Source organism: Ambystoma mexicanum, chromosome 2q (genome assembly GCF_040938575.1).
Source record: "Ambystoma mexicanum isolate Mex_15411 chromosome 2q, UKY_AmexF1_1, whole genome shotgun sequence".
NCBI classification, from domain to species: Eukaryota; Metazoa; Chordata; class Amphibia; order Caudata; family Ambystomatidae; genus Ambystoma; species Ambystoma mexicanum.
The window spans coordinates 396,439,183-396,465,664 of NC_090924.1; the positions used below are offsets into that span (position 1 = coordinate 396,439,183).

Below are 26,482 nucleotides of genomic sequence, written 5' to 3' on the forward strand. Positions count from 1 at the left end.
CCTACCGCTGCGGTGGGGGTGTGGGGTGGGGGGGTTCTGGAGGCATGAGCTTTGTCATGGCTCATAATATGACCACTGATGAGCATGTGGCGAGGGGTAATTTTATTTTCTGTGCAAGGCGGGAAACCATTTTTAGAGTTTAGTAATGGAGGAGAGGAAGTAGAAAAATGAGGGATTCATGTTGTGAAGAGAAATGAAGTGTTGCGCGCCATCTGAATCCGTTACAATGGGGCACTATCCAGGGACGTGGTTAGGACTGTCGGGTGTTTGGGGTAGTGTTGAGTTTTGGTCGAGTGGAGTCAACCAGACGGAGTCTGTTCCCAAAAATCCTTTGCAGAAGAACTGTGTGGGTTCCTGGTGTGTTTTTATAGTGTGTTGGGTCAAGTCTATTGAGGATGTGTGGGGCCTGACCTGAAAGGGTCTGTTTTCCAATAGTTCTTTCCCGAGTTCTGTGTGGGTTTGAGGTATGTTAAAATACTTAGGGGGACGGGGTTCACATGGGTTAAGGTTTGCCATGAGTAGGTGTATATAATTTCAGCTCTCGGTGTTCATCTCATGCTGGTGTTAGTTGAATGTCCAGCTTTTTAGCCGTTTTCACCTGTGAAGAGTTAGTGTTTGGTTGAGACCCACCCCACTATTCACCGCCCCCCCCCCCGCCCATCTTGCAGTGCTGTAGGGCCTAGGAGGCTGTGTGTGGGCGCCCCTTAAGAAAAAAAAAATCGGGGTGCCCTGCCGCTTCCACAGGTCTGGCCCCCATACTCCTGTCAATGCACAGCAGCATCAGGGAGCTATTTTCACTGGTGCCACAGATTTTAATGAAGTGCAAATCTTACTAATATGACATTGCGGCCCCATTTTACGTGTGGCTTTGAAGCAAACACCCCTTGAAATCGGAAAAAATACGAGATCAAGAAATGCTTATTGTCACATTGGAAAACAGTTGCATAAGCCGCCTTTAGCTGGCAGATTTTTCTTTAAAAGTATCTTGAGCTGATTTCATCTGCCATTTGTTAACACGCCTCAGACCTTTCTTTTCCTCTTCACAGCGCGCCCCATTTACTCCCAAACCGAATTCCTTTACTTTGGTGCCATCTCTGATTTGTGCGGAGGCGAACGGGGTGCGACTACTGGGGTCTTCCCCACTCGTGATCAGCAGCTGAGAGTCGGCCGCCACAGTTGACGTCCTTCCACAGTTGCTGGCGGCTCCGTCATCCTGTTTTTCCAGACTTCCCCCGCCCCTCTTCTCTATCGAGTCACGGCTTTCCCCTTCTCGGCGCCCACGGCATATGTCATTTTTTTTCTTTTCTCCCCGAATCACTGATGAAGTGACACCGGCGCCAGCGAGAGAAGTGATTTTCACCTTGCGTGCACGTGTGGGCTCTGTTGCTGCATTTATTTTTGTCCTTTTTTTTGTGTTTAATTTGTGGTTTAATGACGCCGGCAATGCAAGCGCTCGAAACTGGCAGACCCCGCCCCAATAGGCTTCGCCAATAGCAGCGAATAAGTCTAACCCCTGCCGGGGTGGGTTATCGGAGTCAGACAGGTCCGGCGCTGCACTTAAGAGTTAATTAACACGCAGTTAAGTCGACATGGCGGCTGATCATACCTTTTGCATGTCACCCCTCCTCGGGAGCACGTTAACTCCCAGGAACTGTATCATGGTCACATGGTGGTAACCTTGTGACCAAGCTAATAAAAGGGAGGAGCCGTTTCCGGCTCATCAGTCGAACCAAGAGCTGACTCCTGTGTCGTGTGTGAAGCACCATGCTGGTGCCATGCAGTATGCCCAAGGCCTGCCACATGGCCTGACATCCAGACGGTGCTCCTGCTGGGCAACGCGTCCCTGGTGAATGGATTTGCCGTGTGATCACGGCTGCTGGGAGAACCCCGGCCTTGGTGCCCTCAGAACCGGGGCCGCAGTGCGCTGGGTGCCCCAGTAACAATGGCATGCTCCGGTGAACCGGGGCTTGCAGGGTGCCCCCTGCTGAATGTTAGCTGAGTCAGCGCAGCCCCAAAGGTGTCCGTCGGGGGATTCCGACATCTGCGTGGGCTGCTTCGGTGACCCGCGGGCAGGCCACCACAATGGCGACAAGTGGTGGTCCAGGGCCTTGTGCTGTGCTCGGCACAGGTCGCCTGGTGCCCACGTGGAACAGGTAGCGGCGTCGGCCGAAATGCTGCCAGCTGTTTTTCTTTTTGTGGTGTCTCTGAAGGGGGCCGCCATACAGCTTGGCGGCCCCGATTGCAACAGCATTAGCCTGATTGAGGAGGAAGCTCTTAGGGTGGCCCAGGGTCCCGTGTGCGTTTACATGGACCGCCTGGTGCCCACAGGGAGGAGGCAGCGTCGGCCGCGTAGGCGGCGGGAATGGCCACCCGAAAAGTACTGCAAGAGCTCCTGCAACCCTGCAGGAGGTGGGTGGAGGGGTGCCCGTTCTCGCACCGCCCCGGCCCTCATAACCGGGGGTGCTTGTGCGGCCGGGGTCCATGTGTGCCTGCCCCCCCTGACCCACCGCAGCGTGCGCCGCAACATCAGAGGAGGCAATGGTGCGCCCGCAGCAGCTACGGGTGGATGGAAGCTCCGGGACCGGAGCGCGAGGATAAGAAAATGAAAAAAAAAAAAGTAAAAGGGAACAGAGGCCCGCAGCGGCCTCAAAGTAAGAAAGAATGGGGGTCTGGCTGATGTTCACCGGACCTGCAGCAGTAAAAAAAAAAAAGAAAAATCTAGTTTTTCAGCTGCAACAAGATGGGCGGGGCCAACGGACAACCCCGGCCTGCCAGGGTGAAATGATCGACAAAGAAAAGTGAATGAAGGGAGGTGCCTTACAGTATCCCCAGGCCCACAGTGGGGAAGACGCAAAAAGGGGCTGCGGCCGGTGGTGAAAAGGGGGCGTGGCCATTAATCACCTAGTGTTGCGGTGCAATATGATTCCTGGAAGGGGCCACAGTTCCCAAGTCACGCAGGGGAGCTGCAGGTGACAACCCCCATCACATCGTAAGGGGGGGCAACAAGATGATTGAGGATTGGACCCTGCAGAGCGTCCTCCACCCTCCACCATGAGGAGGCGCTGCAGGAGGTAGGGGGGTAGCCCAAGTCCCTCAAAGGATATGCTGTGGCCGAGAATGCGACAAGGGGCTGGGCCATCCAACAACCCGGGCCGGCAGCGGTGCAGAAGTTCGGCACAGGTTGGCCGCGGAGTAGGGCAGTGGCCACTCAAAGGAGCTACAATCGCCAGGCCGCCCAGGGTGTCAGCGGAGTGTGGGGAAGCATCCAAAAGAACCAAAGAGGGCATGCCGAGATAACCCGAAGAGGGAATCCATGGTGTCCTGTGGCCCCGTGGCAACCAGGGGAAGGGCCATGTGACCAGCGCTCCCCAGCTCCAGAACAGGGGATCATCCGCCCAGAATGCCCATCAGGGCGAGGATGCCCTACGGGCCCCTCAAATCGTCCATCACAGAGGTTCCCAGTTTTCACCACGGTGGTGCCAGGAAGGGTAGCGGCTCCATAAGGAGTGGTTGTGCGCCTTCAGGGACCCTTGACTCTCTGAGCCAAGCCAGGTGCACGCCGGCAGTGGACACAGCTGGAAACATCAAGGAGCCCGGTGTGGAGGGCGGAGTTCTGGGAGTGGCTCGTTGTCAAAAGCCAACACCCTGCTATCGTGTGACCATGGTCTTCCTGCAACCCTCCAGAGATTAGAGCGAGGTTGCGTCCTGGCATTCCCAAGTGCGGTGCTGCATACCCTGAAAGTGGAGCAGGCCCGTCATGGCCACACCAGAAACCTGCCATGCTGTCTGCCTCCACCAGGAAAGGACTAGACTGATGTGCCCCCATATGCCTGATGTGCGGCTTTACCGGCCCTTGAACTCCGAATTGTCTTGATGACACCTCAGTGGGGGGGTCGGACGAATACACTGTGGACCCTGTGATTGTACATGTCAAGGCTGGGAGCCCGCAGACCCAAACTGGCCCAGACAGAATATTGCATGAAGTTGTGTTTCTATGTTTGGGGGGTTTGTAGGAAGGGGTCCCAAGTGCGAGCAGGGGTGGTGTTTCAGTGGGGCAAAGTCCACTTACCCAGGTTAATAAAGGGTGTGCTTGTATGTGGAGTGTTAACGTGTCACCAGTGGCTCACCAACCCGGACCAACACCCCGTAATACCGTAGCTTTGGGTTCACTAGATAACCAGACGGGCACAAAATACAAGCCGTTACCAGTGGTCGAAGTGTACGAAAAGAAGTAGTGGAACTATGTTTCCTGCTGGCCTGCACCCACTCCCCACAAACCCCATCACCATGCACCCTCGCACGCCCAATACAAACCCCCCAAACACATGCACCTGCTGTTTTAAGAGAGCGTTCAGTGTAGTGCACTGAAAGTGAAGTTTCAACTTCTTCCTACACTTTTATGTTAAAATGAAACAGGTTTCTTCTTAAAATAAAAGTTTTGGAACAGTAAAACTTCAAGTAGAGGAGCACCGCTCCCACTCACTTACAAGTTAGACCACTGTCCGTTTGCCATATTCAAAAGCTTTCTTATTGCACCCATCAGGCGCGCAATGTCATTGAACTAAACGGGCTGCTTCAGCCCTCCCACCGCACATCCCCACCCGAAAATGTGAGCTGAGTGGTTGGGCTTCGGCACATACCTTTTTGTTAGTCAGAGAGGGGAGAGAAGCCTTTCCTGAAATTGGCAGCTTTAAAGTGTTACTGTGTTCATGCACAAAAATCTATTTGCATAAAGGCAGAAAAACGTTAAAGCCGCTAGTTTCAAGAAGGTCTTCCCTCACCTCTGGGGAACAGAAATCAAATGCACACACCAGCCCTCTCCCCACGGATGTGAGCGAATATATAGCAAAGTTATGTGTTCTTTCGCATCTGAAGGCAAGGTGCTGATGTGCACACTTGCTTTTTGTTCGGCAGAGAGAAGAGGGAAGCCTTTTCTGAAACTAGCAGTGTTAAAGGGTGTTGCATTATGTATGTATGCATGTGTGCAAGGTGTGTGTGTGTGTGTGTGTGTGTGTGTGTGTGTGTGTGTGTGTGTGTGTGTGTGTGTGTGTATGTGAATGTGTGCATGATTGAGTGTATGATGTACGCCGGCTCAGCGCACATGTAAATGAGTGTATGGTAAATGGGATGTTTAAATGAGTGGATGTTTAATTGTGTATGTGTGTGTGTGCGCGCGCACGCGTGTGCTTGGGTGTAATGCTGGGTCGCTACCATTTGATACTTATGCCCCATGCCAGACTGCCTTTGGGGTAGAACAAAGGGGGTGGAGCCTCCAAGTTTACCCTGCCCACTTTGTGAAGTGGTCCCTCCCATCACCATTAGCCCCCCACCCCAACATGTAGGTTTAATTGCGCCCCTGGCACCCATCACCATTGTAGTGGTCTTATGGTGATGGGGGCTTCTCTGGAGTGGCCTGCTGTATCATGTTCTGTAGTGTAAAGGATAGAGGGTGGAATGAGCTGATAAAAGAAGCGGGGGAGGGACCAAAGCAGCACATACAAACAATGCAAAGGTACAAGGGGCCTGAAGGGGTGGGCGCACGATTGTGCTAGTGAGGGCATGCACAATCATTGGTACTGGGTTAAACAAATGTTGCTGGGGGGAGGGGCCAAATACCTGCCCAGGATGCTGAGCAATTGTACGCAAGGTTGTTTCTAGTACAGTGACTGGTACTTGAATTGGTCTGTCCATGCTAAGCTCTGCACCCAGATTGTTTTAAATGGACTGTGTGAAAGGCGATTGCGTTACTGTGTTGTTCGCCAGTGCATAGGAAATATAGGCTGGTGGTATTTGTATCTAATGTCACTTCTTTATCTAATGATTTAGACGTTGCACTTACAACATGGAGTCCCCTTTGTGCGGTACATTTCATGCTTCCTTTATCCCTGTTCACTTTGTGCTCCCCACTCTACTTTGTGCTCGGCGTCCTTTGCAGGTGTGTCGCACAACATGCATGTCACCTCCCCTTCCTGTTAAGGAAAGATGGTATAGCAAATGTTGGTCAGGCATCAATAGTCTCTAGGCTTGCTTGTACTATATTGTTCTGTTCAACCCTTTCATCGCTTCTTCCGGATCTGTGCTTGTCAATTTGCTTTCTGGTTGTGCAATCTTGCTTTCTGCCTATTGTACTATGTTGAAGTATTTTCTGTGGCTAGTGCTCACTTCTCGATTTTCTAGTCTTTGTCCCATGCCTTGTTGTGGTTCCTCTCTGCTGAATGCTCTTCCATAGCACTTCAATTTAAGTGGACTTTTGCGTGCAAGCCTCTTCTCTAAAGGTTTTCTTCCTCCATCTCATGTTCTCGTTTAGCTTTTTTGTACTTGAATCGTTGGACTTTTTATGGGTATTGTCTTTATGTTTTGTGTCTTTTTTTGGAGTTTCACATTACCTTCCATTTCCCTTATACATTTGCTTGCTTGATCGAGTTTTTGTTATGGACCTTCATACGTGTTAATGATGTAGCCACCCAGCTCCCTTTCATAAATAAGAAAAGGTGCAAGTCCTATTTCTCTGTTTGCAGTTCCCCAATGAACTGCAATGACACGTATCGTGGCACCTTGGCAGCCAATGTACACTTTTTTTATTTTTAAATGAATTTGCTCGTGTTGTATTTGTCCATGTGTTGTATTTGTCCATTGCCTTTAGAATGGTAGGGGGCCACTTTTTAGTTCCATGCACTACTTTGTTTTGGACCCCATTGTTAGACACTATTTGGAATGGCGTGCCTTCCCTATGTAAACCTATGAGGAAGTAGTGATGGCTTCCAGCAATTTATTTGTGGCTTAATCCATGAGCACCATGAAAGATGTCGGTTTACTGTCCATGTAGTCCCATCGAGCAATGAAATCGGTTTCCATGTTTCTCCAACACCGCTAGACCCCATCTGATGTTGGCAAATGGAGCGCTCCTGGCCTTTTTGTGGCATACCCGGCAGTATTCCACAGTTGTGTCCTCTTCTTGGTCTATGCTTGGGCAACCACAGGGTTCGAAATTGTGGTGAACTGGGAGATATTTAGCTCCTGCTTGTAGCCTAGAAAGCCTGGCAAGCTCGATGTCAACAAGCTACCAGGGGCTACTTTTGGCTTCCCAAGCGAATGGATGCCGAACAAACGCACCTAAGATATTTGCATTTGGGACAATCTTAAAAAGTACAGATTTATACAACAGTTAAAAGAACATGGGATCGTAAATAATGGACACAATGATGTTTGCATCTTATTTGGAGGTTTCATTTGCGGAATGCTAGGTACTAGCTCCTCATTCCCCAGTGGTAGCTCCCTGGTCACTGGTTCATGCTGGATACTGAGGAGCTGCTTTTAGCTCCTGCTCATCCAATCTCGAGTCCTGAACTAGTAATGTTCTTATCCTTCTTTTTGTGAGGGCTTTGCCTCCGTGTCCTCAAACTAGTTGGGTGATTCTTAGTGCAGTGCTGCTGACACGGTCTTCTTGTTGACTCTTCGAGAGGGGTTGCCTGGGTGACATTCCACTTGCTGGGCAAGCCTGTTTTCATGAACTCTAGGTCCGCTTTCGAGCGTGCTTTCCAGGCACCCTGTGTAATGGTTGTGTGCGCGTGTGTGTATGCAGTGGCCGGAGTGAGAGGGAGCGGTTGGGAGCAGAGCTCCTCTACGTTTATTTCTTAAGTTTTACTGTTCCTGTACTAGCGTTCCGGGATGGTTTTGTTTGAAAATAAAGTGTAGAAAGAAGTTAAAACTTTCGCTAATGTGCACTTCACTGAACATTCCCATAAACAGCAGCTATGTTTGTTTGGGGGTTTGGATTGCATGTGGGAGGAGGGTGTGGTGACGGGGTTTGTTGGGAGCGGGGGCAGGCCAGCAAGAAACATAGTTCCAATACTACTTTTAGTACACTTTGACCACTGATTATATGTCCTGTGTCACTGCAGGAGGTACACAGAAGTAGAGATTGGAGTAGAGCTTGTGACGTAGGGTGCAAACCAGAGTCCAAGTGCTGAAAACTGCACAAGAATCCCTGTGCAGATGAGACAAGAATTTTGGAGCACTAGTTGACGGATTAATCAGGCTGGATCCAGGTGGTGTTTGGAACAAGTGATTTAGTGACCAGCAGGAGACTCCAGTCACAAGATCCCAAAATGTCAAAAACGCCCCAGAGTAGCGGCATGAGGAGTTGAGGGCCGAGCCACAAAGATGAAGGCGGGCGCAGCTCCAGGCAGGTAGCCAGAGAATGCCGAGCAGAGGAGATAAGAGGCTGTGAGAACATGGTGGCATGAGGAAAGTGCTACTCCCTGGGGTTAAGGACCGAGCACCCTTTAATTAGTTACGTGGAGAAAAGAAACCTACATTAACTGGCAGAGCGAGTTGAAGCGCATGAAAAAAAATAGTGAAGATAAATTGGGAGTCTAGGATGCAAAGAAAACACTGAAGAGAGGAAGCAGGATAACAAGTTTCCATAACGGAGCAGCGTTTTTGAAACCAGGCTGGGAAAGAAAGCTCCTAAAATGTGAGAGTTTTTCAGAAGCCAAGTCGAGCATCCTTGCGGACTAGAGACTTGGAGACTAAGACCGCACTATGAAAGATTCTTTAACACGAGGATTGATCCTTCAAAGGGTAAAGATCGTCTCCATTATTGTGGCAATCCAAGAATAATCAAATTATCAGATTTCCGGCTGTCCAGACCTTGTTTGAGTTCATTAATAAAAACGAAGTCTTCTTGTGCTCGTGTTAGATTGCATAGTTGTGGTCAGGGTGGCCTTTATTTTCCAGTCCCAGGATGTTGACCATTGTTGGAGAGGCCTGCTCCAGAGAGAAGTGTGAATGCGGGTCACAGCCAACATACAAGCTAACCACTTTTTCAATAGAATAGTGTCTCTTGGACTCCATTAAAAATGTTGATGCAAAAGCGATTATTCACGTGCTGTGTCCAGTTCTTGGAATGAGGGTCGCCCCAGCCCCTCCCACCAAACTGTATGCACTGGTATCTATAGACACGATGGCTCTAAACTGAATTCAGAAGATATCGACTTGGTGCTTTGGTGATGGCTTCCTTGGCTTTGCTGTATGGACTGTCCTATTCCTCCAACCACATATAGAGTGCTCCTTTCCTCTTCTGCTCATGCACTCTGTGTTGTTTAGAACATCATACACCTATTTTGCCCAATATATATTGTCTAGCTGGTCACTTTCTCTGGCCTCAGAGAGTCTGAGATGCTCTTCTTGGGCTTCACCTGTGCACTAGAGATTGCATAACTTCGACAGTTTCATTATTTGCTTCTGGAGGAATTAATTTTCCAATGTGGTCAAACTATTGTGGTAGTCTTCTGTGGACTAGAAGTGGTCCTGAAAATGTTTGGCCCTCTCAATGCTCTTTAGCATAATGGTCGTTAGTCTCTGAAATGCTGAATGTGATGTACTGGAAAATCTTGATCGAGATGTTTGGAGCTGTACTTTTATCATCTGGTACATATTCCTTGTGTCTAGTTTCAAAAAGATGGTGAGTGGTGGCCCCAATGAACACAGGACACTGGATTCGGGTAGAGGTGTTTATTTTGACACCTTACATAAACCATGGGAGAGCAGGTGCTCACAGTTCATGGAGTAGTATTGCAACAGTGGAGTGTATTTACATCCACTACCTGCTCTAGGTCCCACAAGGTTTACTGTCGGCCATAGAATTATGCTCTGCAGGGACAGGGATCGGCTTATGGTGCAGACTTTAGTTCTGAAGCTGATGCCCAGCTTAAAGCAGGAGAGATGAAGCCCGACTATCTTCCTGTTGCCTCCACAAGTGCTGGGTTTTCGGCCCGTTGCGCGTTCCCGCAAGATCTCGGCTCCACGAGAACTCTCGTGATAGGTCCTCACATGGTGGCTCATTTTAAGGATTGTACCAGTTTAGTGATTACCAGATCAGTGATGTCCAGAAGCTGAAAATTATCCGCGATTAGATGAGACCACATTCCAGCTGGGCCATTCCATGACTTCCACTAGACGAATATTTACCTCAATCGATCCTGTAGGACAGTATCTACTTCAGTACTTGCCGTGACTGGCACTCTTCTTACCTTGCGTTTGGGTCATCTGCCTTTTTATTTTTATGTACCCTTTCAAAGTCCCGGTTGCTGGGCTGAGCACATCTGCATATTTTCAACTATCCCGTCATGTCGGAGTGCGCAGAAGTTCACGTCTTGCTAAATTTTCGTAGTCCTTCAGTTTTATGTGGTTACCCAGGAATGGTGCCACCCACTACATCTTAAGATGTATTCTCCGATGTGCATTCCTACTTTGAGATCAAGCTCTTCATATCCCAACCGGTTCATTTTCACCTCCGTGTAGCTAAACTCCACATAGATTCTTATAGGTGTCTTTGGGGATGCTTGTGAAGTTGCCCACAGTTTACTGGTTCCTCCCCTACGCTGATGTCGCGCATGGGATTGGGTTACTAATGCGGGTGTGCTTTGCTCCCCATCATGCCCTTCTGGGGACGCAGATCTGCTAGAGTTAGTGTTTTGATGTGGGATGCTCTGACGTTTGCAGTTCTGCATGCCTTTGCAAGGTGTCCAACTCTGGAACGTTTTGCGCACCTCTCGTCCTTCGCTGTGCAGTAAGGGCACGAAGACTCCGGTTACAGCCACGCAAGCATTCTGTCTCTTCTTAGTTTGCGCTCTGGGTCTCAGCCAACTGCATCTGTAATGTTTAGTTTACTTGCGCTTAGTTCATTTTTTTGGTGTTCTTCTTGTTTTATGAACTTCTCCACTCTTATTTATCTTGCTGTCTCTGCCACACAGTTTCTAACGCCAATGCTGCCACTAGTCTTGCTCAAGTTTTTGTGAACATACATGTTCTTGCACACCGCTAGCACCGTGCTGGAGTATCTCGTATACATTTATTTGAGGCATTTGGGTACTTGATGGTCTCCTTTTGTGTTCTGTTTGAGGTTACAGTACTTGGGCCAAGGTTTCATGACTTTTTTCCCTTCGTTGTTGGCTGTAGAGTTGCACTTTTGTTCCCTATGTGTTGATTGGAAGGGCCGCATTCTTTACCTGCCAGCACTTCATCAGTGCCCAACACTCTCCTGTAGATTCAAGTCTTCTCTCCACTGGGGCCACTGTGTTGTTGGTGTTTTCAAGAAGGGTAGAAGCAATGCTGTCTCTAGGGGGTGGCAGTGCTATCTCGCCTATATGCTGGTTTTCTCTGCGTTTTGATTTGTCTTGTTGCATTCCCTCCCCCCTTTTTGTCACGGCTATTCTGTTCTTTTCAGTGTGCACACAATGATTATTGGTTTGTATCACTTGGTGATCAGATCGCTTCAAATGGCAGGTTTGGTCAAGTCGACAAGCATTTGTGAATATATTATAGCACTAGAGGTGAGGTAGGGACAGGGTGTGTGAAAGGGCCCCCCTACTCTACCATAATTGGAAAAAAAGGGTTGACCATAGTCGGCCAAAAAATAAAAGACCAAACTTAACCCCATTCAAATGTAAAAGCATATCGGTTCTCTGCGTGTGCTTCAGACATAGCGCCTCTCCAGCACAGCTCGCCCCTCTAGCACTCTAAACTCGGCTTCGTTTATCAGTTAAATGTGCGCTACCCACTGACCACACACCCCCTTGTCAGTTGTGATGTCAATGTTTTCTTCTGGCTTGATTTCTCTTTTGACCTCCCGCTCTGCAGGCATTCTGTCGCCCAACAGTGCACCCACAATAATTAAACCAGTTCTTCCCAAAACGCTGCGGCCATGCCATCCCTGCGCGGTCTCCTCCGCTCTGCCAGTGCACACACAGCGATTCACAATTGTAGCAGCCACACACGTTGGATTCTTAATGGGTGAAGCTGTATCTTAAACCCTCAAACCATTGCAATACTAGTACTGTGAAAAAGCTTGGCCCCTGAGCCTCTGTTTGTTATGCTATTGTTTATTTGTATAGTGCCCTATATATCATTGGTATGATGTCAAAGCGCTGTGGGTTGAACGCCCTTGGGTACCGTAGTCCGGGTCAGTGGAGAGAGTAGAGTAGCATATAGTGCTAGGGGGGGGTTTCATGCCATTTCATCGCCTGTAATTTCATCCCGTCATTTTAACGTACACATTCCATCGAAAATGTTCGTTTTTTTTTGTGGGGAGGGGTCCCCCCTCCCACACTTATTTTTGCTATTGCCTACCCGCCTAAACCCTTATCTTCCCTTTCCAGCTACCCCCCCCCCGTAAATATGATGCCTGGGAATGAACATGCAGGCGATGAAAGGACGTCATACCGTGCTAGGGTGCACTCGGTATATGTGCAGCCAGCGCGGTTTATGTGCTGCACTCCCAGCTCTAGAATATTTTGACCCACACACTGCTTCACCATTCAGCCACACCCTTCACCAGCAGTGGTCTCATGCTCCAGGACTGGGGTCCAGGGTTGCATGCTAAGGAATGGTCTCATTTGACCTTTTGGGATAACGGAATGGGCTCTTTCCTCCGAGAGGCTCTTTCCTCAGAGAGAGGTGGCACAGGAACACGTGAAGTGGCATTTTTAAGACTCTAAAATAGGGAAGAAAGGGTACTTGTAAAATAAAGTAACGTCCTTAACACTTCACATTTTAGAATTTTCAAACTGTTTCCCCATTCTGACCCTAAATAATTAAGGCCTAATTAATTAATATGGCAGCTATGGGGGCGCACGTGGGTCTGGCGGTAGCCTGCAGTTCTGATCCCCTGAAACTATCTGTTTCTCATGTACGCACGTGGCTTGTCTTTCAGAATGAAATACGCATTGAGCAGAGCAGCAGGTGGCAGAGGGGTGGGCAGGGTGGAAGCTGGCCTTGTGTTTATCGAGTCTCACACTAGAAGGTGGGAGGCTGCTTCTGGCCGACAATGTAATTTCTACATTAGCCTTTCTGCTCATTAAATGTTATGACGAATATGAGAGATTCTCAAAATAGCATGCTAAGTTCACAGAATACATCTTTTTATATATTTTTTGACATTGAGCGTTAGATCTCAAAATAGCAAGTGCGAAGCATGTGAGCGCGTCAGTTCAGCAACAATCTGGCATCTTCTGATGACGGGAGGAATGCTCACTCAAGCGGAAAGGCAAGAGTTGAAGGGTATTGGAATCTGGAACCAGGAAATTAGTGACTGGCCACCTAAACCTGACCTGTGATTTCTCTACCCACAATGGCCTTTTATAGACCTGAACCTGACTGGCTTCTCCCAGCCATTTCCCTAAAGACCCGTCTGCAAAACGCAGCAATAAATAAATAAGTAAACAGCAATTCTTATTCTTGAAGGGTGGAACTGCCAATGTTTTGTATTGGGCCCCTTGGACAATTCACGCAGAGTCCCACTATATCCCCTCTTAAAAGGAGTACTTCACCTAAGATTTAAATTTCAATAAAGTCCCTTGTGGATCTAAGCATAATAAGCTGGCTTCTTTGACACGTATGTGAGCTAACCGTGCTCCCTATGGGAGACGCTCTCCCTTTGCGTCAGCAGTAGGGGTGCTACCCACTTCCCACGAGCATGCTAGGAAGAGTTTGTCCTTTTCATCTGGTACCCCTGCTGTATAGGGATTCAAGTGGCCACAGTGCCCCCAAAAGAGGCTGGGCAATTTCCTCACAATGCCAGACTACAGCATCTTGAAGGCGAGCGTGGCTCCTGCACCTGTTAGTAGGCCAGTCGTCAACTTCTAATCACCAGATTCTCTCCTGTGGCCTACTCCTCTTAATGAGGCCTAGTGTTGGTGAACTGCCTGTCTGTCCAGAGTGTCTGTGCATTCAAGCGCTTCTTGCAATGTGGGAAACGGTCTTAATGGATCCAGGAGGCTGCCATTGCTTTTTAAATAGAGTTCTCAACTACTATGTGTTTCACAACTAGAGAGCCAGCTAATCTTCTACTTGGGTGCTGAGAGAATTCTAGCCCAAAGCACTTCCCGGAGGTGGGACCAAAAAAAGCCTAATCGCAGCTAAAGGTGAGGTGGTTGAATGATTCATCCGTCAATGAGGGTACTGGGTCCAGGAAAACCAGTTACGCATGCTGTTACGGATCAGGCCATCCTCAGTAAATCAGAACCTGGTGGGGGGTGTAAGTGAAGAAATGTCAGTCTAAGACATCAAGAGGAGTCCCCATTCAAGAGCCATTGCTAATGGTTCATCAAAGTGTGTGCGCTACAATCTCCTCATCACACAGGATGAGTTAACGCCTCCCTTTAAACTTATGTGGTGTACCACTGTAGAACCAACCAAACTCTGTTTTGTTCTGCCTGCTCTTACTTTGAAAAATCGGACTATCCATTTGTCTTTTACCAGTTTGGTGTGTAAATCTACCCATTTATGATCTAGACCGGAGTATGTATATAGGTACTATTGTCTGGGTCCTGGATGTCCAACTTCAAACAATCCCAATAAACAATGACCCAAAAAAATGAAGGCCTAGCCAAAGGCAATTGCTTGATTGGCTGAAGAACTTGGGTTCCCAACAGTATGGTGTCTCATTCAGACAAAAGGAAGGTTGGTAGACCTCTAGAAAAAGCAGTGTGTGTAGGCTAGACATTGCTTGCTTCAATCTGAGAAGCAGCTGATCGGGTAGACCCCCTAAACTGCAAGCTTGCCATCACTATGAAGCCAAGGCAGCCACACCAAGATTTGAATGAATAAGATTTTTTTTTTCAAGCTTCACCAGTGATTGTTAAATCATTCTGGCAATAGAGCAGTTTTTGGGGTGTGAGAGTTGGTGTAGTTGCCATTAGGAATCGATTGTCTCATGCATTTTAAATGGGAGAACCGTACTTGACCCAACTCATTTCTGTAACGAAATTACTCTTCTTAAAGGTCAACCAGGTTTTTGACCCATTTAACTAATTCTGAACTGCACGTAGTGCCTGGTGGGCAAGCAAGAGGCATTGCCATCCCACCTGCCTAGCCGCTGAATGTTTGACTACTGCTAATGCCCAAACCTAGGCCATGTTTCCATCTGAGTGCCTTCTTCACTCATAACTCTCATTGCCAACCTCGGCTACTGAGCCCTTCCTTGCATAGGCTGGACGTTGGTCACCACAGCAGAGGCACACCTACTGAATCTGCTACTACTCCAATTTAGATCACAGTAAAAGTACCAGTAAGATCCTTTTTAAAGAGAAGGCTCTGAACTTGATGCCCCTCTCATCCTAGTCCCAAAACGATGGTTACCTTCTTTCATTGTTTATGGAATTGTGCGACGATATGGCACAGTGATCTTTATTATAGAACATAATGCTGGGCTTGCAGAAGGGAAATATCAGATCCCCGAGGGCGGTTCTGTGATTTCATCCCTATAAATTACAAAGGGCTAAGTTACTCCATGGTAAATTTAACTGTGGGGGTTTCTTCTGTTCTTCCTTTCTCACTACCCACTCCCTCCACACACTTTGCCATACCTCTTACCCATGACCCTCACAATGAAACCTACCAGGAAGTAGTGTACTGCTTTGTAATGCGGATGAAACCACTGTGCACACCCAAAAGTACGTGTTGTGTTACCATGCTGATAGCTGAATGCCTGTGGTATAAACACTGACTGCATTCCCATGTAACGCCCAACTATAGTGGGGGAATGAGTGGGGTGGGGTGGTATGCGAGGCAGGCAAAAGGAGACTAATAGGCAGCTCGGTTGGTACTGGGAATTCTGCCAGCTGCATTTTTAACAGCGGCTTTCAGCCATCTCCATGAGCCCATAAAACTCAAATAACTGGACAAGCTTTAGGTACAAGGTAACTCTTCTGATCTAGCCCACCCCCTGTGGATGGGCACATGCTTCTGACCCTTCGCTTTCAAATGTGTGCTTAAATGTAGTCCATTTAATGACTATGACGAATCAACTTCCGGGGCACCAGGGGTCCAGGGCTGACTATCAGTTTCTAAACCATCAATCAGCCGCACCCCTCTGGTACACCAGAAGGGATCCGAACAGATTGGAATACAAGTGAATTATAAGACCTCCTTGTCCAATTTTGGTAATGTGGACAGAACGGCAGGCTTATCTCTGCAAGGTTGTGGATCGTTGGTTAGTTGCAACACAGCGAAATACAATTATTACCCAATGATAAAAGGGACTGTCCTGTCAAGGTTGTATAAAAATATCTACTTTATTATTACTACAACAGACAGTTCTAGAACACTACAATTACGACCCACCCTGTAAAGGAACACAGGACAGACCGTTTCACGAAGTTGGTTAACTAATCAGTCTCACTGGTAAAGGTTTATTCGGTTCCAGCAACAAGGGGGCAAAGGGTCATAACTGTTTCTAGGGGCCTTCGGAGAAGGACCAGGGGGCAGAACCACAGTGTGCCTGGTGCTGAAGAAGTTCTTGGTGCTCAACAGCGTTGAGGCGCTTCCAGGGCGCTTTGCTGCCCTTGAGACCGAGTTAGTGTCGGGAGACAACTGCGGGTACCGGGCAGCAGGCAGTTCGGCAAGCAAGGCTGGATGGACATCTGCAGGCTTGTCTCGCGTGGCGGCTCGCGGCTCGCAGCCAAGAATTCATTGTCTCTTGTGCTGGTTGGCGTATCTGGAATGCTGGTCGAGGCGGCTTGGATGACTCTCGTGACTGCGGCGTGACAACTGTCAGTGATGCAGTCGGATGCGGTTCGAGGACTCGGCTGTCTCAAAAATGCCTTTAAAAATGGACACTGGATGATGGGTGTGTGGCACTTCTAGCTTTTTCGCAGGGCTTGTGTCCTTTTGAGGTGGATGACCCAAAGCTCAGGAGAGTGATTGCAGGCAACGGCCTTATCCTTTGTCTAGAGACTCTCTGGCACTTCCCACCTACGAGGCTTGCTGGCAGAACTTAGCAGGGCATACTGTGTGTTGGTTGGGTATCAGTTTTGGAGCAGCTGGACGGGTTTTCTGAGTCCAGTATCCCCCTCTGTTCCCTGGGAGATATTTTGGGGAGGGATATTGCTTCCCTCTTGGAACTCCTGGCCTTCCTTCACTGGTGGAAGATGTAAGGTAGACTGTACCTTCAGCTCAGGTCCAAATGAGTCCTTCTTACTCCTTTCGAAGTATTCAGATGATCTGCTAAGTGAGGGATTCAGCCCTCTTTGCTGAATGGGCCCCAGTGATTGGTGCAGGCTAAGCCCATTTTAATGAACCAATCCTGGGTCCCCACCGATAATCTTCCGTTCTGCACAAGGTCAGGACCAGAGTGCTCTGCAACAGGACAGAGGGGGTGAAAACATACAGCTAAGTCCCGCCCATCTCCCTGTCTGTTGTGTATCAAAGTGTCTCTCTGGTTAACAGAGCCCTCTGTGACTCTTGATTAAAGCACAGGGTTCCCTTGAAGTTTGTGCTGGGAGCAGACTTTCTGTCTCCCCCAAACACATACTTCTTCCCCCTGAAAAGGGTCGGCTCTGCAGGGGTTTGTCTACGGTAAAAGTGGACCCAGACATCCATTTCACTGCCTTTTCATAAAGAGGCGTGGGAACTAGCTTCAAGTTGACACATTGTATACCAAAGGGGTGTTAGTCTCGCCTTTCCTGTTTGTCTATTCCGGCAACCAAGCCCCTTCAGGCTTGCTTCAGTTATCTCATTAGTATGCACTGCCACCAGCCGGAGGACAAAGGAAAGCCGATTCATGGGGCCTTTGATATTTAAATTGGGCTGCCCATGCTGGAGGAAGGAGTGCCTTCCCCCTCCTTGAGATGCTTTGATCTACCCGGGGCTGTCACATTCCAGCTGAATATGACCAGCGAAGACGGCGCCTGTAGGCTGTGTGTTACCTGGAGTAAATGTACTGTGTTTTGTGCGGGAAGCAGATGGACTGTGTGTGGAATGGCCTCACACAGTCCTCAGAGGTTGGTCTCCCATCATTCCTTTTCATTATCAAAAAATCAAAGCCCAGGCAAGGGCACTCTCCCTGTGCTGATGGGCTAATTCCTCACAAGGACACCCTCTGCATATAAGACGGACACTGTAGAAATTGAAAAAGGGACTCTCTGCTAACAACTGCATGCACAAACATTTCTCGGTAGTAAAGGAGCTCTCAGACAGATCTCAGCCCCCCAGGTCTAACTCCATCCCAGGCTTTTATTTATTTAGCATGTGTAGCGCGCCAAACCCGTAGGTATCTGGGTGCTGGAGAGCAGGTAACACACATTACAGGGTTACCACAGGCAACTTGGACAGTCTGGCTATGCACGTCCTACAGAAAATTGATATTTGGAACAAAAAAGATAAGTCCCCATGCAGTGAAAGTCCACTAACTTCAATTTCAAGGGTATTGGAGCATTTGTTTTTTTCCCTGGAGTAGAACAATCTCATAAGGCTCGCACATTCGGCAACTTGTTCAGGGTCACCATCAGATATAGTTCCACCAAAATTAGCTAGAGACAGCTATCCATTCTTCTGCAAAGATATCCTGAACATATTTAATTCCTCTGTGTTCAGGCATTGTTGCACCCTCATGGATCAACTCCCTTGTGAAACCTTAACTTAAAAAAACTCTTTGGACGCTACTGAGCCGAGTAACGTCCACCCAATATCACAGGTCCCCTTGCTGGCTGAACAGCTAGAGAGAGGTGGTAGTATCCCAAATTCAATCTTTCACAGAGAACTGGGGACTACTAGACCGAATCCATTTTGCTTTAGACCAGTGAGGAGTATGGAATATATCCCTAGTTCCACCTGAGAGAGAAAACAGCTGGGGACCAATTGGGTCTCCTTATAATGTTGGATCGATCGGCTGCATTTGTCACCGTGGATCATGGGATATTACTATCTCGTCTCCATGGTTGCGGTTTCAGAGGCAAAGCCATTTATTGGATCCCCTCCTTTTTAACTGCCAACACCAACAAGTTAAAATGGGACCTTTCTGCTCCCAGTGATGTCTGAGACATGCATAGTGCCGCAGGGCTCAGCACTGTCGTCTATACTGTTCAATGTTTACATATACGCATCAATGAGAATCGTACCACAACAGGGCCTATTCTGCAATTATGCCGATAAAGCATAGATCCTGATCGACGGGGGAGGGAGACAAACTCTCAATTACAGCAAGACAGAAACTGCTTTATTGCAATCAAGGACTGGATGGACAGGAACTACATGAAAATGAACATAGCTAACGGAGGTTATGGGCATTAATCATGCTCCTGACACGCATGTACTGTCCTTTAGGCCAGAAAACTTTGGAAAGTGTCCTAAACCTAAAGTGGACGTAAAGAAACGGATATTATACTGGATACGGTTCTTGCGTTAAAAAGCCAAATCATTGCAGTGATTAAATCCTGCTTTTTCTTACTTTGGAAGATCGGACATATTCGAATTCCTTTCCTCCCCCAACGAGTCACTATCACAAACTCGCTGATTCTGTCCTTACTAGACTTAAGTAATAGTATGGAACTGGGTATATTATAACCACTACTGCTAGGGCATCAGAGAGTGCAGACTGCAGCTGCTAGAACTCTCATGAAAGTGGAAAAGTGACCGCATTTCGCCTGCTCTGACATCTTTACACAGGCTGCTGATTTGAATGCAACGCACATGCTTTTTTAAGAGTCTTTACTGGCCAGAATCATCCCCTTTTTACAAATGAATTCAAATTCCACGGGGCTCAGCAGGCTCTCAGAATTATTCAAGCTGACACAATAACCGTTCCTCTCTATAGAAAGGAGAGGAACAGCGGCTGCGCTTTCTCAGTCCAAGCAGCAAGCATATGGAGCACACTACCCTCCAGTGTTGCACAGTGAAACCAACTTAGTAAAATTCCAGGAGCAGCTGAAAGCCTACCCATTCAACCAGAGCTACATGATGAAAGGAGCGCCAAGATGCCTTTGGGTGACGGCCTGCTTTTACTAAAACACTGTTAAAATAACGTAGCATAGCATTATTGACTCATTAAAATCAACTCGACCGGACTTCCAACCGCAAGGAAGGTTCTCGTCAAATTCGTTTTCTGGGTGAGAATCATTAATTATTCGTAATTCTTTCCTTTTTGGCTTTGCTTCTTTCTTCATTAAATGATCATCCTTGCACTTTTTATTTTTATTTTAAATAGGTCTAAAAAAAAGCAAAATTTGTTAATTTCCGAATTTTAGCACTATATCCATACTTCATTCTGAGACTACCTCAATCCAAATTACAAAATGTTGCAACTGGCAAGGGAGGCGCTCAGCTCTTTGCTATGGAGCTGCTTATCACTGCATCAAAGACTAAAAAATGGAAAATGCCGATAGTTTCAGAAAATGCTTAAAACTTGCCTGTTTTGCACAGTAGACGATGGAACAGTTACTCAGTGAATGGCCTTTAAGAGAGCAGCACTCCAGTGTTCATGAATGCCATAAGTGACGTACTTTCGTTGTCAAGGCGGGAAAGGAAAAACGGGGGCAATGTTGCACTTTGTGATCCATGGACCATATCTTTCAGAGGTAAACACATTGCCTGAGTGGACTATTGAGACACAATTTTATTTTCTGTGTCTGTCGAATTTAAGAGGCAAGAAATGCAATGGTAACTTAAGAATATTGCTTTGGAGTGGGCGGGGTTGATGCTGATTGGATGGAAAGGTGTATAGTGACTACTAGAACATGACCTGATGCAGTGTATATTAAAAATGTTTTTGCACATGGCCACACTTTTTTTTTTACTAACAGTACTGTGAAGTAATTAAGCAATCTAACCCGAGCAGGGGCCATTACCAGTTAGGTAATGCCCCAAGGCATACCTTCGGGCTTTAATATTATCCCTCGGGAATTCCCTGACTGGGAATGACCCCTCTGCACGGGTAATACTGCTATTGGTACCCTGGCACGTTGTACCAGGGCATAATAGTGTTTTTATCTCAAGTTGAGAAATGGCATGCTTACCAATTCTCAGCTTGAGAGAAACTACAAATCAAGATGGGCGCCATGGATTGGGGAGAAGGGACCTGTAGTCCCTTATAACTTTCCATGGCGGTCATTGCTGTGACGGGGACTCGCCAAGGAACGCTAGTGTTCCCGGTGCCAACAAGGCAGCGCAAAGTAAGTGGGGCGTGGGAGAATTGGATATGTGGCAAAGGGAGTTGGCGAGGTAGGGGGTGCAGGGAGCACATTTAACAGATTCCTGGCGAGGGAAGATGGCGGCCTCCCACTCTGAGGAGGCTCGGAGCAAGGTCAATACCCCATTTTGAGACTCCTCATTGGCCGGGAGGCCGCCACACCCCCCTAGCCAGGCACGAATGGTGAATAGTACCTGTATTGTGGCCAGCAGTGCTGTGGGTGCATTATTCGAGAACACATTGGCATAGAGCCCAATTCAAAAGAACGAAAGCAATCTTAAGACCATTTTGAGCCGTATATTTGGAGAGGGCATCATTCCCCACTTCCCCTATGTACAGCACTCGTTGCTTCGCAGCTGGGTTCATTTTTTATTAATCCCATACAGATGCATTCATACATTTTTACTACTGGTCAACAGACTCCAACAGCTTGGACGAGTGAATAATTGTGCACACGTGCTCAGCGGACTAAGCAAATATGACACACACAAACTTTAAGGTGTAACCAACGAGAAATTCCCGGGTAAAATGAGGGTGCACCTTCTCATACCGACGCAATAGGAACGCTTGTGAAGATTATGAATGCCCTGTGCTTGCAGAGGGATCATAGAAATGCCTGTTCAACATCCGTGTTTAAAAAAAAATCAATATCCTACCAATAATAGGTGTAAATAACGAGTCTCTATTGTGCTTATGGAGCATCAGACAGTAACATGTCAGATATGTTTACTAATGAAATAGCTATGCAGACAAGAGAAATGACCTAGCCTGATTATACCTCGAGTGGGATCAAAACTGAACACTGGCTTAAAAAAACATTAAGAAGGTATGAGATTATCTAATGACTAATTTGGATACATTCCTAATTTTCACAAATCTAGATTTTTGTTTTGTATAGTGTGCTTGTGGGCTATTTAGCTCCTGCTTCTATCTTAGGCGAGCCTGCTGAGTGTGACAAGGCCAGTACTATGGCTTTGTCAAAGTGTGTGGGGGTGGGGGGGCTCTCAGCCAGGGGTGGGAGGTCTACCAGGAGAAATCTGAGCCAGTCCTACCCCTGAGGTGGACGGTGGCAGTTGAGGGCCCCAATTCCTGTCCCCCTTTTTAATACCAGTTTGTCCATCTTGGTCTCATGCAACACCTCCTAAACAAGATACTCGCCATTGTCTGTTGTTCGTAGTGACGAACCATCAGAATAGGAAAGCTGAGAAAGTCATCAGTGAGTCATTATTCAGCGCTGCGTACCAGCAGCAGGAAGACCGGACCCGGCACCAGCAAACAGCCTGCCAGTTTTTCACTCTGCTGCCAGCAAAGAAAGACCAATGGAGAGAGGAACCCAGCAACACCATCCATATGCAGCAGACCGAGAAGCTGTGAGGTGCCACCATGTAATAGCGGCCAGCACATATGGCCACCACTGTCTACCCTAGACCAACCGTGACTAAATGAGGGGACACAAACCCTCAAAACCATGGGACTACCTTGGGAGCACCAGGAACAAGCCCCTCCCCCCCTAAAATAAACATTCAACTTCCCGGGCCACCACTGCAATTCCGCTGCGTGCTCTCGCGGATGAAGTGGGTGAGGCTCTGTCCGCTATTTGCAAAGTTTGCTTCCTTCAACTATTCCCAGACAGGGAAGACGGGCCCAGATTGACGAGGGTCAGATGACCAATCCAGTGAGGGGAAGAGTTATGAAAGGGTACCGGAGGAAGTGTGGGTAGTTCGGGTGAGGTCAGAGGAGGAGGCGGTGGAAGAGACCATCAGGAGGGATGGATGGAGGGAGGGAGGAAGGAGCAGCAGTGTGTGGAGCAGATTTCTGGATAAGGCAAGTTATTGGCCAGTGAGTGAAAGTGATACTGCATTGTGAGTGTGCATGAACGTTGTGGCAATTGTGGTTAGGAGAAGGAGAGTAGGGAGTGAAAGTAGGGTGTCTGAGTTGGAGGTGGGTGGGGTAGTAGTATGGAGCAATACCATTGAAAGGTGGAGGCACAGCCTAGAAGGTACAAGTGACATCTGAGGCACAGAGTAGAGGCAGGTGGACTGGGAAGCAGAGGGAGTGGGGCGTGGGGGTTGAGAGGAGGAGCTCCTGCTCATCAAATTTGTTTTTCAAACCCCAATTCATGACATGCAAAATGCCAGTTTGTCTGGACCCTGCCCTTGCTTTCTTGTCATGTGTCTGAACACATTGCTCAAGGGATCCAGTAGCTTGCATGTGAACCAGGATTACATTTGATTGGTAGTGTAACAATATTATAAAGAAGGCCTCGGCATTATCACATGCACGTTTTGAGTGGAAATGGAGCCTTGGCAATTAATGTTTCAGGGATGGAGTAGGCTGGGAATGCTCTCAACCATGGTCTGCATTCACCCCTGCAGTAATGCACAATACACTTCTAAGTGGCAGCAATGGGGGAGCAGACAGAAGCGTGATAACGGCGGGAATGAGCCCTGACCTTCCCGGCCACCCTACTAGCAGAGTGTATGTATCCTTCAATCTGTCTGGGCGTTCACAATGACTACCCCCTTCTATTCGTGATGGTGCCCTGAAGGGGGGGCACCAGGCTGGTGTTTGCTTGTGCTGTGAGAGGCATCTTAGCAGTGCCCCACCAATGTGTTTTCTGTCATTGATCATTAAGCATTGCCAGTATGTGTGCTACCTTGGGTTCGGCACCATGACACTCCGCAGAGTGGGGCATGCAACGAGGTGCAGGAGCTGAAGGTAAAACCCTGTTGTGTTGGCAGTCGGGTCGCCACCTTTTTTCCCCAATAACCCGCCTCCCCCATTGGTAGACAGTAACTCCACCCACTGTGCATGTCCACACGTAACATACGTGCACACAGAACCTTGCACACAGAACTAATTGGACTTGTAGAAAAAGAAAAACAAAGCTTGGGTCGTTTTTAAAATAGGCTGCAACCAACTTATTATTCACTGCAGGTTTACGCATTTGTACTCTTAAGGAGTAGGCCTTAAGAGTACATGGGGGGAGGCCTTCCGCCTATGTTGACCTTCTAATATTAAGATCGTGGCCACCTTAATGATTCCCATTGGCTTTGTAACATTTTTGGGTCGAATCCCCCATTCCTTTGTGACTTCCTGCCCAGGGTCTACCTCCAGGTCAGTCCTCCTTATTAAATACATTGGTTTGTTCGACAGGTCCACTTGTGACGCAGTGGGAAATAGCCCACCTATATGTTCTGCTTTGCTCGACTGGCAGCCGATAGTACATAGCAAAATAGGAAGTTGTAGAGCCTGGATCATAGCGTGAGGACCTTTTGGTTCTGGTAGCTCAGTGTGCCTTACCCTGGGAAGGTGCCAAATAAGAGAACGCAGACACAGTTGTTGTACCCTTGTTCCTTGGCTGGTACCACCTCTTCAGTGGCATTTCGAGACTCTCTTGACTGGGGTGGGCCAAGTGGGGCAGTGACTTATGCAGGGGTGGTGTGAAGTACGAGCGCACACACGCATAATGATCGTAGTTTAGGATAAGTGGGTGGCACCTGGGGTGGTGAATCGGATTCCAGGGGTAGCACGTGCCGCCCCAGACCACTCCCTGCACATGCCACTGCACGCCCCCCGCCCTCTGTGGTGCCCACAATCTAATGCATTGGTAAGCAAGAGCCCCTTCTGCAGCCAAAATAGGGTCACCCTGTAGAAGCAGGGCTCATGCAACAATTACCTTCTTTAATTGGGTACATGCAACATCCCTCGTAACCACCACATCTCAGAAGCCAGAACTAGCCTAAAGTGGTTACCCGTGAAGCAGAGAATTTCCCTAAAAACGCTTGCCCTCACGCACAAATGCCTAGCCAAGAAGGCTCCGATATATCTCTGCAGTCGGCTTTCGCGCCACTCCATTGCCCGTCCACTAAGAACTTCTCAGACTCACTGCCTTACTATCCCTAGGTTTAAGCTCCAAAAAGCGGGAGGCACTAGCTTCCCTGTCCTAGCCTCCAAACTTTGGAACACCCTCCCTGCTGCCATCAGAGCTGAAGACTCCTTCAACACCTTCAAGAATAAAACCAAATCTTGGCTCTTTGACCAGCAATAGTTGTGTTAGACATCTGTCCTACTTACTCAGCCCGCCTGTTCCCCAGCACGATTTCCGGTCTGCTACCTTCCCAACTACCTCAGGGATACTTCCTCTGCGGCGGAGCCTAGGGACACTGTACCATGTGTAATATATGTAATTATTAAGATTGTTATTATGTTGTATTGGTATACTTTTATTGTAATCTATCTACCTGTATGTTATTTTCTTGCAACCCTGTACAAATTGCGCCCTGATGCCCCCAGGCCTGATGGTCTACGCGTTATAAATAAACAAATACAAATACAAATGCAGCAGCGTACATTCAAATGGATGCTGCCAGGGAATCGCCTGGCAGGGCGTTGGCTCCCACTCTTGAGTACACCTATTGTCCAGGTGAGCTCCTCCCCATTCTAAAGATTGACGCCTCCTGTAATAGTCCTGGTACCCAGCACAAATGCTTTGTCAAGCAAAGCTCATTTCTCTGACCTCAAACAGACAAAGGTAGTCCACGCCAGCAAATGCGATGGCCAGGCGAGTTCAGCACTAGCCCCAGGCGTCTGGATTCTATCTGCAGGGCAGACCTTTGAATCCCAACAGTGCTGACTGGTAAATTGAGTGCCAATAAATCTGGTAATAACAGCAATTATTGCAGTGGTTAGTGCTTGGAATTCGGCATGACTTGCTATATAAAAAAGAACAATGGCAGTTTCTGACGGCCTCTCTAATCTGCCCTGCCATCCTTTTGATGCGGTGCGTGCCTCCATTGTGAGGTGTTGGACAGTCGAGATGCTTTGTGTCTCTCGTGTGATGTCTTGCCCCCAACATATGATGTTCTTAGTATCTCCATCATGTGAGGTGCTCCGACCCATGGGATGCTCTGTTACCCCTTCTGTGGGCATGGCTGGTGCCTCTTCAACTCAACCTTGGCTTCATTTCACTTTAGAGCACAAACTGGTACCAACAATGTGAACTACGGTCGTATATTGTATATCTTGATTGGTTTTCGGGGCATATACTATTTCTAAACTACTAAACCATCCACATCAGCTAATCAATTCACATTTTTATAATATAATTAATTTCCATTAAAACAAGTTAATGTTTACATTGAGATGACACATAACTCGAGCACTACTTTGCTTAAACTATCAGTGTAAGTTCCAGGCGCTTTTCACATCGCGTGTCCCATATTTTAAAAGCACGTGCCTGGGAGTCTCTTTGCTCGGGTGTAAATAAGTGATCTAGAGCTTTGGTGCTTCCCATGCTGATGCCCCTGTCGATGCCCCTGTCTCTCCTCTGACTCACGCAGACTTCCCATGGGCTAAACAGATACCCATTTGGACTGTTTCTATCTAGGCAAGATGGCTATGTGTGTGAAGCTCTCACCTCTGACAACTCTGTTCAGCTTTCAGGACACAGGACTGGCTCGCCTCTCCTTATCCTTGAGTGTTGTGTTTTTTATACAGAGTAGCATTTAATTGGGT

General features: G+C 47.9%; 1 protein-coding gene across 5 annotated transcripts in view; it reads left to right on the top strand.

Moving 5' to 3' along the window:
- The window catches only part of LOC138569439 (cyclin-dependent kinase 16-like), a 381,119-nt gene that overhangs the window by 79,560 nt on the left and 275,077 nt on the right, over positions 1-26,482 (top strand). The window lies entirely within an intron of this gene.